This window comes from Culex pipiens, chromosome 2, assembly GCF_016801865.2.
Source record: "Culex pipiens pallens isolate TS chromosome 2, TS_CPP_V2, whole genome shotgun sequence".
Lineage (NCBI taxonomy): Eukaryota > Metazoa > Arthropoda > Insecta > Diptera > Culicidae > Culex > Culex pipiens.
Genome location: NC_068938.1, coordinates 100,089,497 through 100,102,938, shown reverse-complemented (window position 1 = coordinate 100,102,938; position 13,442 = coordinate 100,089,497). Strand labels below are relative to the sequence as shown.

Genomic DNA, 13,442 nt, shown 5'->3' with positions numbered 1-13,442 from the left:
ATGAGGTTATCCTCCTCAAAATCACACAAAGGTGAAATCCATTTCGTTGTTTGGGTCTCTTTTAAGGGGTTACATACATGTATATCCGCAAAAAAGTCAGAGGATGATGTGAGAACACACTTAGTTTTGTTTAAAATCTGTTTTCAGGGCAATAAAATATACATTTTCATCTATTATCAAAACAATTTTGAAGACATTTGGTTGTAACATTGCTGAGATATGGCTATTTGAAGTCAGCAGTTCCAAAAAACGGGTGCCACGATATCTTAACACTGTCTTGACCAAATCGGCTCAAAATTTTAGTGAAGACTCGTTAAACCAATTCCGTGTGCATGACGAAGCCCGATTTACAAAAAGTTTATTTTAAAAAAAGATAAAAATATTTTTGTGTTTTTCATATAAAAAAAACTGTTAGTTTTTAATTTTTGTATTTTTTAAAAAAGCAAATTTGAAAAATTGGGCTTCGTCATGCACACGGGATCTGTCTTGAGAGTCTTCACCTCAAATTTCAGCCAATTTGGTCCATCCCATCTCGAGATATCGTGGCACCCGTAAATCAACTCGGGGTTTAGAGAAAAACGTAAACAAAGTTTGACAGCCCGCCATGCGCATTGCAAAATTTTGACTTTAAATCGTCTTTTATTCAGTTTAATCATGAAATATTTTCATGAAACTTCCAGGAGTGATTAATAATCATGTTATGAGTAGATTTAACATATTGCGCCTTGCAGCAATTTCTAGAGTTTTGTGTCAATCGTGCTAGGCCTAGATTTTTTCATCACACTGCTTTGCATGACTGAGAACTGTCAACTTTGCGCACTTTGCACCGCGCTAGAGTGCTGCGGGATAATTTTCATCACAGTTGGCAAACCGAATTTTCATCACACCATCAAAACAAAACAAGTGCAATACATCGACTTCTGACCACAATCTAGTCATCAAGCTGTGGTGGCCGAGGCAGTTAAGTCATTGAGATGGTCTGTTAAAGGTTCTTGGATCGATTCTTGTAGTTGACACTTTTGAGTTTTTTACGGGTTATTTTTTCTAATGAGCTCGAGGGCATAATTATATCGGCCATCTTGTAACCGTTGGTCACAGTTCTTGAACGAACCTTTACTTTTTAACTTAATTCCTCATCATACAACATTACACCCTACACTAGCAGCGAAGGGATTTGCGTACCGCTGCAATTAAGACAGGCTCGACAGCGCTGCATCGAGACTGCATCAAAAATGGGTGGGATTGGAAAATCGTGGAGTTTCCCTCTGGATAGATTAGGAGAGAGATGTGGAATTTTATCACCGATTCCAAAGATCGGAGTCTTTTGCCATTCAGGCGTCCGTGTGGTTAGTCAAGAGTCCCAGTGTCAATCCCGTTTTCGTACTGGTCACGCTCTGCATTATGGAAGAGAAAGTGTCCCGGCGGAAGTAAATAATCCGCAGGACCTCTGCAACCCACGGTTTTTGGTTGGTCCAGGCCTGTGAGTGCGCAGTGGTCATTGCCTGCATCGAACGTCAAGGACCATCTTCAACTCTGGTGCGGAACGCGCCATCATCGTTAAGGAAGTTCCCCTCTCGGTTCAACCGGATCAGCAAGGTGCTGGGTTGGCCGATACCGTCACTGATGGAAGACGCCTAGCTGCGCGGAAATCCAGCTACGCCCGCTCGACGTCCGGCAGCGGAATCCTGCCCGAAGCAGCAACAACTGCCATCAGCCGTTTTTTTGTCTGCAAAGATCCACCGTAGGCCAAGATGCCGGCGCAACACCGCTGCATCCCGGCACCGAAGACCACGATTCCACAGTCGGAACAATTCGTTGACCCTTTAATTACTTAGACGGTCCGAAACACTTTCTCTGGGCTGGACGAGCTTTCTGTACTTCCAAAAATAAATAAATAAACAGCCTGCCATAGCAACGGATATCTTCGTCGTCACTGTGAAGAAAAATCACTGTGATGAAAAAATACTGTGATGAAAATAATTGCGCAAGACTCTAGTAAAGTGCAGAATGCGCAATATATTCTGTAATAAAAATCTGGTGATTTTCTACATGTATGTAAACCCTTAAGGCAGGGTTGTTTATCCTAATCTGATGGGTTACTTTATACGATAATATTATCATTTCTTAGAGCGAGATTTTTTCAGTAGTGAATCTTAAAGTGTGCAGTCACTCATGTAAATTTCAATTCCATTTTCTGTTTATGCAACTATCGTGTGGCATTTAAACTAATAAACATTAGACCAAGTTTACAATATCGCTCATCCTTTTTTTATGCTCCCAGGGATCCATCATAATTTCGGTACATTAGCAGCTCTCACATTACCCTTAACTTTTTTTTTCTGGACAAAAAAATACCTCCACCCACTGCCACTGCCCCACAAAAGTAATGTAAACTCACTTAACTCTTTCGCCGTAGGAGGTTGTGCGGTAGGGTGGTCGCTTTGCTGTACAACATTTCACATGCCAGCTCAGAGCTGACTAAGCAGCCAACAACAACATTCAAAAAGTTCTATTTACATTACGCTGCAAAACATCAACATAAACTCCCACAACATCACGTACTGCGCGCAGCTATACATGAGTGGAGGGGGACAACTTGTATGTGTTTGAAGGAAAAGTGGAAAATGTTGAGCTTTTTCATGAAACTTATGTAGACAAGTTGATCCATTATGATTGCGAGGAAATAAATCGTAGTATGCGATTACTTTTTGAAACTTTTAAAAACTTTTTCCTGCATCCTCCAAACAGAAGCTCAATGAAGCTCAATGGAAGCGATCAAGGGCCATGACAGATCTAGATCTATGGAGTTAGTTTTGCCCCAATCTGTTATAAAGGCAGAGAAAAGTTTGAACAGTTGAAGCTTACTGAAATTTGTCCGATAAACAAACTGTAGTAAATCTACTAAGCACAAACTTTATCATACTGCAGCAGGATTTGTCGGGAATTTGTCCAAAAAGACATTAAGGACTCCGTAAGCCACTTTCCATAGAAAGCGAAGAAAGAGAACCATAGTTCAGCCCTCCTCCAGCCTGAATTAAAGCGAGTCCTTTGAAGTCATGACGAGAGGATGTAGGCCACCGCACACACACCATCATCACCACATCAGCATCTCTCTCATCAACGCAGCAGTGGAATGAGCTAAAACACGTCACCAAAGCAATTAGATTGCGGAAGAACGACTCCAGCAGAACGACTGCCAGGCAAGCCAGGCTAGTTGTTACAAAGTTGCTTTCTTGGCGTAAAATTTCATTATCGCAGACGGATTCGGAAGACTGCGTCGGTGAAAGTTGTGTAATTTGAAGTGACGTAGTTAAGTTTTTGGAGGAAATAAAAAAGAATTGTGTAACAAGTGGATGAAAATCTTTTGCGAAGTTTGTTGACGTAAATTTGATTACGTACAAAGTTTAAAAAATTGATAGTTGTCGTGTTGTTCAAGGCTGTTTCAACCCAAAATATGATCTTTTGAACAAATATTGAAATTTTTAGGTAAAAGTACAAAGCTAGGTTACTTTTTCAAAACAACCAATACGCCATGGGTTTCCTATGTACATTGAAAAAGTAAGCGAGAAAGGAACCAATATCAAACATTCAGTGTATCCTACATCAAGTTTTATGCCAACATTCGTTGGAATGAGCGAGATACACTGAATGCATACATTTGGCTCCTTAACTCAATATGCCCTTCATCTGAAAATCTGTGTTTTTTTCAGAATTTTAGAAAAACGATTAAAATAGAAGATGGATGCAATCGCTAAGCCTTGATTTTAAATTTCTAAGAACAAACAAGAAGCACTTTAAAATTTTATTTTTCTCTCTTTTCATATGCTTGACTGCATGTTAGCAACTAGTCAGGTAATACATAAATTTTCAAGCATAGCTAGAGTTTTAACTGACTTTTAGATTTAGAAGGATATAGAAAATAGAAACTTAAAAACGCTTAAGCCAAAACGCTACACATCTTACTGTTTATTTACTTTGTTTTGATGGTAAATACAATTTCACATGAACTAATTCATCTATGAATTTTTAAATAAAGTTAAAATTCATTCCAACAATTACCATTTTCTCATTCAGTTTTTTTAAAGGGTTAAAATGGATGAAAATAAACATTGATATGCATGTTTCTAATGTGAAATTATCTCAGGATCACGAATATGATAAAATTATCACCAGAAAATGGGATCTAAGAGGTCCCCCGAGCAAAAATTTACAACCAAAAAAATCATTAAAAGAAAAACTGTCTACTAAATGTGTAAAACTGCCTTACCCAAAGCGTTCTCAGTCCCAGGTGGTAGTCCCAGATGTCGCCTAAAAGCTCCAGGTCGAATCGAGTTGATATCTGGATGAAACGCTTTTTTATTTGAGTTTTAAAAATGTGCAATTTTTTCACTAAAATGCCAATAACTTACTTTAGATTCAACCAATTTGCATGATCAATACCGCATTTTGTTGCATTTTTTAATCCCGTTCAGTATTTAGAATAATTTTGCCTATGTCACAGCCTTTTTTTTAAAAAAAAAATGACGTTTTTGAATTGTAAAACTTGGTGTCCAGATTTGCCCCATTTCCCGTTGACCTAGAGTGCTTATATTTTTGCCAGATGCTTTTGCCAGAACCCCTGAAAATTTCAGGGAGATTGGTAAGGTTCAAACGACGTCCTATACAAAGGGGTAGGGGAAAGTGGGGCAAGTGTAACAAGCTAAGGAAATGCTCGTTATAACCCATTCAAAAGTTAAAAAATCTGTCGGATTTTATTATAATCATCTTATTCTAGGTCTTGACTAAGACTTTGTTAGAACAGGTTTTTAAAAAATCCTGTTTTTTAATGTAAAAAACTGATTTTAATATTTTTAATATTTTTTTCCATACTAATAATCCATATGGTACACTTGCCCCATCTGAACAAGATTTTTTAAAAGCTCTCAACAAAAATAACCAAAAGTTAAATCATACTTTGTAATAGGTGCATGTCATTGGTAGGTACACTACTGATCTAGGAAAAATAGAATTTTGATAAAATGAGCCTTAAAACGAACCCTAAGCCTTATTTTGTACTTTCCAAATATTATAAGAAAACAAAGGTTATGAAAAAAACTTCATTAAATCTAGTGCCCCGTGGCGTTTACGTCGTTTTGGCGGTTATTTGGTAGTAGAATCAGCTAATTGCATTGCTAGCAACAATTCCTCATACTGGAAATAATCAAAATTGTAAAAAATTACGGCCGTACGAGCGATTGTTCCTCTTGCCCCATATGGTCGTCTTGTCCCACCTTCCCCTATGCCCTGTTCGTGGACTCGCTCTTAAATAAAATTTGGACGTTGCAAAAAAAATTCAAAGTTGCCCTCCAGGTAAACCTCGTACACCTTCCTCACTTTCTTATTCCCAGTGTTGAAAATCCGACGACTATGATTAATTTGGCGATGAATCGCTACCTGTTACACCTCACGAATAAGACTGATGAGAATAATCTTTATTCTCAAATTGCCACGACTAGCTGTCATTCGTCAAGAGTGCAGACGATGATTGTAACAGCCCATGACTGCTGGTGTTAAATGGGGAAAATTATAATCAGATCGCAGCAAGTTGACGACTAAACCCAATCATTCAAATTTTTATTCGTCTATGCCACAGCCAGCGATCAAGTGTCAGTCGGGAAAGAAACAATCAAAGCATACTCAGATGGCCTTTCTTCAGGCAATCGTTATTCGCTCGAATTGATTTTTTTTTTCAACCTTGCTTATTCCCCAATCCCAATTTTACCAAAATTCTACTTCCTGCCTAAGAATTATAATTATCTGCAATATTTTCACTAACACACAACACCTAACTGATTCGGTTCGTTTGGTACGGTGGGTCCACGCATCCTCCCTCCCCTGTTGATTATGTGAAATTTGGTCCGTTCGCAGAATCTGTTTCTGCGGTTAAGGTAGTAGAAGGTGTCTTTCACTCTTGGGGCAATGACTGTTAATGATGGTTCTGAATATAGGGTCAGAAATAGTAAATTGAAATGAAAATATTTTCACGAAATGTAAAATGCTTCTACAAACAACACAAAGAAAATCATTTTTTGATTAAAACATTCTGAATCGAGATTTGAGTGTTTTTCTAAAACAAAAATGGCCGACTGGAAATGATACCTTTCAGAGCCTTAATGCAACGCAGTAGGCCTGGCCGCATTAATTTTTGGTGTAACTCGGATGAATGCAATTATTAAATAATATTGACAAGAAAGTAGGTACTTGGGGCGTAATCTAACCGCAAGTGCTTCCAGGATGCTTTGTTCGGACTGGCTGCGCTTGTGCTCGATTAGATTAGATTAGATTAGATAGAATGCTAACCAACTGAAAACAATTTGAAATGCATTTTCCTGCGTTGGAAATCATATTCAGCATGTTTGAGCTTGATATAAAATATTTGGAATTTTTGTAAAAATCCGATGTTCAGCACCACAAAAACTTTTTTTTTCGCCAAAAAAATGTTTTTTGTCAATACGTCACCATTAGTCACCAATACCATTAGCTCTGGGGGTGAGATTGGGTCAAAAATACTAAAATTTGTATGACTCAATCTCACCCCCCCACTCAATTTCACGGTACTTATATATTTTGAAAACTAATTATTGCAAGGGGAGCATGAGCATGAGCATGAGCATGAGCATGGTTGACTGCCAATGAGCTGCTACTCCGTTATTGACAGATCAGCTGAAGTTAAACAATCAATCAAAAATGATCAGTGGGAGCCAACCATCCGTTCACTGTTTAACCTCTGAAGATCCCTACTTTATTAGTCAATACCGGCGCCCTCCCAAGAAGCCTGCAGTTCAACGAAAGGGAGGAATGTTAGTCCGATAGTTGAAGTTGCAGACTCATCAAGCACATAGTTTTTCGCTATATACTTGTTGATACCGCTTGAGACCGTTGAATCCACAGCATCTCCTTCAAGCATCACGTGATTAATTTTTTTTTTTGGGTTAGTAGGATAAGGTATTGGCTTTTCGATGCCTCCCGAGCTACGACGCTATGGGGAGGACTTTCATAACAGACCCGTCGGTGAGCCTTCCGAGCAACGATGCTATGAGAAGGTCTTTCTGGTTAACACACAAAATCACTCACACACAGTTATTTTGCTCCACTATCAACTCGACGATCCAAATTGTCTGTGCGTCTTTAGATTATTATATGGAAATGGCTTTTTCACCGCAAAAAAGTAAAACCTTATTCGAAAAATTTAAACACAATCCACACGACGCCGTGCCTTTCGATCAACGATGATATAGGAAGGGCTTTGAAAATCACAAAACAATTAATTATGTTTTACGACCACGCGCTCCCTTTACAAATAATGCACTCACCCCATACGAACTGCGACGCATAAGCACAAAAAAATAACCTGAATAATCACGACTTCGCATCCCCACTTACAGCGCACCAATGATGCTATTATTCGATAACCACAATCACTCACCCCATACGAACAGCGGCACAAAAGCACACAAAAAAATTAACCTGAATAATCACGACTTCGCGTCCCCACTTCCAGCGCACTAATCTTGAAAACTAATTATTGCAAGGGGAAACAAAAAACTTTGGAAGTTTGAATTAAATAGATGTTTTCTGCGAAAAATAAATTTACGTTGTCTTAAAACTTATGAAACAAATTTTGAAACTAATCCTTGTCGATTTTTTATTGTCTCCCTATTGCACATTCATTTCCATTAAAATATTGAAGATTCATGAAAAACTATGTTTTTGCCCCTTGATTTTTCGAGCCGATTTTGAAGGAGGGGGGGGGACATTATCGGCTGAACACAAAATACTCTTTGAATTATCACAGGAAATTCAGCAAAAAAAAGATTTTTGGAAAACTAATTACTGCAAACCAACTGTACTGCTGTATCATGCATTTTCCATGCCTTTTTCATTAAAATTGTGATATGGAAATTATCAAGAATCTTGTCTGTTTCCGATCTTCGACTCACAATTTTAAATAGTTTTGACCGTCAAAAATTTAGTCAGCAATTAAAATTAAATTAAACAGCGAATTTGACTGAGTCATGATAGAAACTTGAAGAAAATAAATTTGAATGTCTCAAATTATGATTTCCATTCCTGTATTTTCGTTTAAAAAAAATTAAAGTTTGTCCCAAATGTTTCAAAATGAAACTAAAGCTACACCCAAAGGAAAAATATATCTCAAAATCTGCAACAGTGGATTTGCTGCAGAAAATGTCACATTTTACGACATTTTTTGCAGCAAGCCCATAGATCCTTTTTGCCCGCGTGTAAACATTTCAGCGATCTGCAGTTCTCACCAACACATATAATGCTGTCCCGTCCCCGAGCAACACTCCAAAGAGAAGCGTATGTTGGTGCTCTTTCACTCTCATTTCATCAAGCGTCCATGGCGCGGTGTTAGCATGTCGGATCAATAACCAAAAAGTTGGTGGTTTAATCCTCGTTTTATTAAGGGTTTTTTTTTTGTGAAATACAACCAAAAACCCGTCGGTAATGTCGATAATTATCGGTAACGGGCAAAAATGTCATACCCCTATATCGCAAAAAATGCATGAGGACAGTTTTCTGATATACCTACTTTCATAGGGGGATGGCGTCGCTATTTTTGGACCACATTTTCCACTTTTTCTCATCGAAACCGACTACTTTATCGACTTTATTTTGCTGAGCGAGATAGGACGCCGTCTATTTTTAGACGATGACTCAGCACTTTTCCACTCTTGCACTTTAAAAAACCAGGTGGCAGCACGATGTAACGCCACGTCCCTATGCCGCCATGCATCACAATCATGCGACCGCCGTTTGGGTGTACAAAACGAAAAATTTTAGGTAACTTTAAATTTAATTTCCAGCATTTCAACGCAACCACTACGGTGTGGCGTCATTTCCTCCCCTACTTCCTGAACTGTCCATCCGTCTGTGTGTGTTTGTGCAGAGAAAAACGCACTTGGAACGTTAATTTCCGGCCAGCAGCGCAGAGGCAAAATAAACCAACTCATCATTTTAACTCGTCTGCGAAACCCAACCCCACAGGAATGTCACGAAGGCACGTTCGCGGCGGACGTATCTCTCGCAGCCAAAAAACTGTGTGCAATGTAGTCACTTTGGGTGATGAATACCAACGGTAAATCACCTTTAACTGTTGTTGAACTGAGTTTTGAATAAAATAACGTTTGATGGAGACGCATTATTATTCACAGTTTATAATCTACCATGCGTCTCCATCATTTATCAAAGTCTAGGTGGAAGCTCAATTTCCGACAAATAAAATTCCATCATAATTTCCCCCTGCCAGCAGTCGCGGTCTTTTAAAAAGGCATAAATTATATCCGCAAAATTGCTCACATACCTTACGCTTTATTTACAGCAGTCTGCCCTCGATCCGCAGCTCGGTCAACGGTCTGGGGTTCCACGGTGCGGTCAAACTGTTTGGTGGTTTTTCCTCTTCTCTTTTTCCCTCTTTTCACCACCGTTTTCCCACACACACACACTCGCCTTCAAGCTTTTCCGGCTTCACTTGTCACTTGTCACGTTCTCTCCTAAGCCAGGCAAATGCTCCCACTTCTTCTATGTAAAGTTAATTTTCTTATTTTTTTTTGCACTACACCACCGTCAGAACTTTACTCTGCTTTATCTCACCAAATATTTATTAGCTTTCGGGGAGCTTTCGGTTTACTTTTCTTCTTCCTCGCAATAACGGGCGACGATGATGGGGATCCTCGGTGCTGAAAATATAAACAAAAAAGAGGCGAAAAATAAAATCCTTGGTCACACACTTTTTCCCCTCACACGCTTAAATTCGAGAAATATTTAGCAAGTCTAGGAGGGAAAAAAAAATGTTATTTTGCAGTGGCAGCGACCGACGCCGTTAAAACACAAACCGTAGACAATTTGACACGGATGGCTTTTAGTGGTTCTCTCGAAAAGCTCGAAGCTGAAGGAAGAAAATCACTGCGTGGCGTGGGACGCAATATATTTTTAGAAACGGACGAACGCCTGACATGTTGAGGAAAAAAGTCAAAGAAGGAAGGGCCCAGAAGGTAATCGGGAAAGTAAACGAGACAAAAATCACTGCTTAACTTAGAGGATTTTGGGGTGAATAAGATATAAACACCCAGAAACGATATAAAAATGAGTTAAACGTAAAAATGGACTTCAAATTTAAGGCGAAGATTTGAAACTTATCAAAAAATCAAATTGTTCGTTCTACAGCAGGGGTGACCAAAGTATGGCCCGCGGGCCAAACGTGGCCCACGAGGTGATATTTTGTGGCCCGCGGACCCATTTTGAATGATCATGTAAAATGGCCCGTTGACTACTTGTAAAGTGATTTTACACTTTTTTCAAAATTAAGGTTTATTTTAAACTTTTATATGCTAATATTTTTAATTTTTTGCTAATAAAAAAACTTATGATTTATCAATATTTTGAGCCCCACTTTAGGATACAAATAATTTGTTCAAAAAAATATAATTAAAACAATTTTACACGTTTCAATGTGAGTCAAACTAGTTTATATCGTCAAAACTTTCATCAAACATTTTTGTAAATATTTAAAAAACGTTCAAGTTTGACTTAGGCAGAATTCTGTAATAGTTGCAAAAATATTTATAAGGTTTCTTTATTAATATGCATGTCATAATGACCCTTTTATGAACTGACCCTCAAACTTACATTGCACTTCCTTCGGGATTCGAACTCATCACAGTTAGATAACGAATCTGATTGACTACCAACTGATTCAGGCAGACAAAATGTGGAAATCGGAGGATCAAGTTTGTTTCGAATATTTTACAAAGCTTTCGTCGATCAACCCACCCCTCCCCCTTTTTTAAAAAAAATGGCTCGAAAAACCAAGAGCATAAATATCTTTTCAATAAACTTCAAAAAATAAATAAATTTAAGTGCAATCAGCTTAAATCAATTGAATATGTATCCCTTTCCATTTAGAATCATTTGAGCATGTTTGAGTTTATAAAAAATAATTAGAATTTTACCAAAATAGTGAATTTTTGATGAAATAAATAAATGTTTTTTCGCTTAAATGTTTTTTTTTTGTCGAATCTAATTTTTGTTGTTGAAAATAATGATTGCAAATTAACTATACGGAAGCTTAAAACATTTTCTAATATTTTTTTTTCATTGAATTGTTGAAATTATGGTTCCCAACGATTTTTCATTTGCCACACTTAACTCATAGATAAAATTACGCCTTTAGATGAATTGTTCAACATGTATTGTCACCATTTTCGAAACATAAAAACATTTTTTTTAACACAGGTACATTCAGCATAAAACTTTTTTTTCAAATGCCTAAAACAATAAAATCAACAATATCGATAGAAAACCGTTATTTTGTGGTTTCTATTATTTTGAATGGACTTTTTTTTTAAATAACAGAAATTAAATCTTTTAAATTGAAAAAACGTAATTTTTTTTAATAACCTTTTTTTATAGCCAAACATAGATCTAGGGTTTTTTTTCTCAAAATTTATATTCCCTAAAAGAGCACCCAGCTAGCAAAATCTAAACGTAGAAATATGTACCCTCCCTGGAAAGGTTCTCCAAATCTCTACATTGCAAATGTAACATCCTGGAGCAGAACTGTTAAATTCTAATAAAAACACAATTGAAATTGAAATTGAAATTAATAACTTTTTTTTTGTAAATTTGGCCCGCAAGCTCATTTGAGCTTCAAATTTGGCCCGGCCTACAAAAACATTGAGCACCCCTGTTCTACAGCATTGCCTTGGCGTTCCCGATTGCGAGATTCCTACTCGAAACTAGGTGTCCGAAGGCTTGATTGTTGAGGCAATTGCAAACCTCTTTTTACACCCTGGCCACTTTTTAGTTAGTACCCCGTTGGTTTGACAAAGTCAAACTAAAAAGTGACGAACTGACACTTTTTACAAGGCGCTCACGCACACTATCAAAACAAACGTTTGGTAGTGTGTGTGAACTCCGTGTAAAAGGGGTGTCAAACTAAAAAGTGACCCCGTTCGTTTGACAACAGTTGGTATCCAACCATCGGGGTTTGAGTGTATGTGTGTTTCCGCGAGTTAAATAATGATAATTCTGAAACACAAAGGCTTATTAGGGACCATCCATAAACCAACTAGCAACCTTAGGGGGCAGAGAGAAGAGGTCCAGCGATTGTCCACGCTACATACTCAAAAGATTTATTTTGTATAAAAATTGTCCACGAGAGGGGGCGGGGGGGGGGGTCTGATATAACAAAAAAGTGTCCACGTGCACCCAAAGTTATAGACCAATCGGATAGTCCTTCCGAAAAGAAACGAGAGGAAAGTACTATTTGACGAAAGTAAACCTCTCGCGCTTACAACAACAACAAATCGTGTTCATTCGTTCATTGAAACAGTTTATCCCATAGACTGGCTTACAGGGCTGTGGAGTCGGAGTCGGAGTCGGAGCCGGAGTCGGAGCCGGAGTCGGTGGAGTCGGGTCTTTTTGGGGACCTGGAGTCGGAGTCGGAGTCGGAGTCGTCAAAACTCGAATAGCTGGAGTCGGAGTCGGAGTCGGAGCTGGCTAAATTTGATGAGCTGGAGTCGGAGCCGGAGTCGTAAATTTCTGATAGACCCGGAGTCGGAGCTGGAATCTGAGTTATCAATATATTTTATATAATTTATGAACTTATTTATTGTTCAATATTTGTTATAATTCAGGTTTATTACCAATTTTTTAAATTTATTCATAGAATCGCGTGCACTGCGTTGACATTTTTTTTAATCAATTTATTTTTTGGATCAAGATAATTATCAGATGTCATGTTGTTTTCGAAGCATTTTTATTGTGGTTGGAAAGCTCTTATTGTGTTATTTCACTAAGATCACAGCATGATAAGGTTTCATCCATAAAGTACGTCACGCAAAAATCAGCTAAAATTTACCCCCCCTCCCCCCCTTTGTCACGCTTTTCCTATACTTATAACACGCAATGTCACACTTGCTCAGACCCCCCCCCCCTCCCCCCCTAGAGCGTGACATACTTTATGGATGACGCCTAATCTGTTAATTCTCTCTTGTCAATGTTTGTATACACTAAACTATAGTTTCATAACTCATACAATACTAAACAATTGTGGCTGTGTAGTCAAAAAATTAAAACATATTTAAGTAATTTTTTACTGTCTCTTTTTGCTTGTATTTACAGTATTTAAAAAAAGTATTTACAGTATGTTAAAAAAATATTTACACCCCTTGGGCACTATGCACATTTTGTGATGAAACATGTAAACAATTTGAAATTTTACAGAAACCTTATACTACGTTTTGTTCAGAAACTCATGCCAGCAAAAAAGTTTGTACACCTTTCAAAAAAATAACATAAATAAAGTTATTTGTTGACAAATCACCATAAATCCAGTCTCCCAACTCCAAATAGGCATCCTTGACTGATTAAAAAAATAA

The 13,442-nt window shown here is 37.8% G+C and overlaps 1 protein-coding gene across 2 annotated transcripts in view; it reads right to left on the bottom strand.

Moving 5' to 3' along the window:
- The window catches only part of LOC120413079 (Kv channel-interacting protein 1-like), a 191,531-nt gene that overhangs the window by 155,363 nt on the left and 22,726 nt on the right, over positions 1-13,442 (bottom strand). For both annotated transcript variants that reach the window (XM_039573783.2, XM_039573782.2), the window contains exon 2: positions 9,365-9,740. The gene's annotated coding sequence lies outside the window, so the exon portion shown is untranslated. The remainder of the gene's footprint in view (positions 1-9,364; positions 9,741-13,442) is intronic.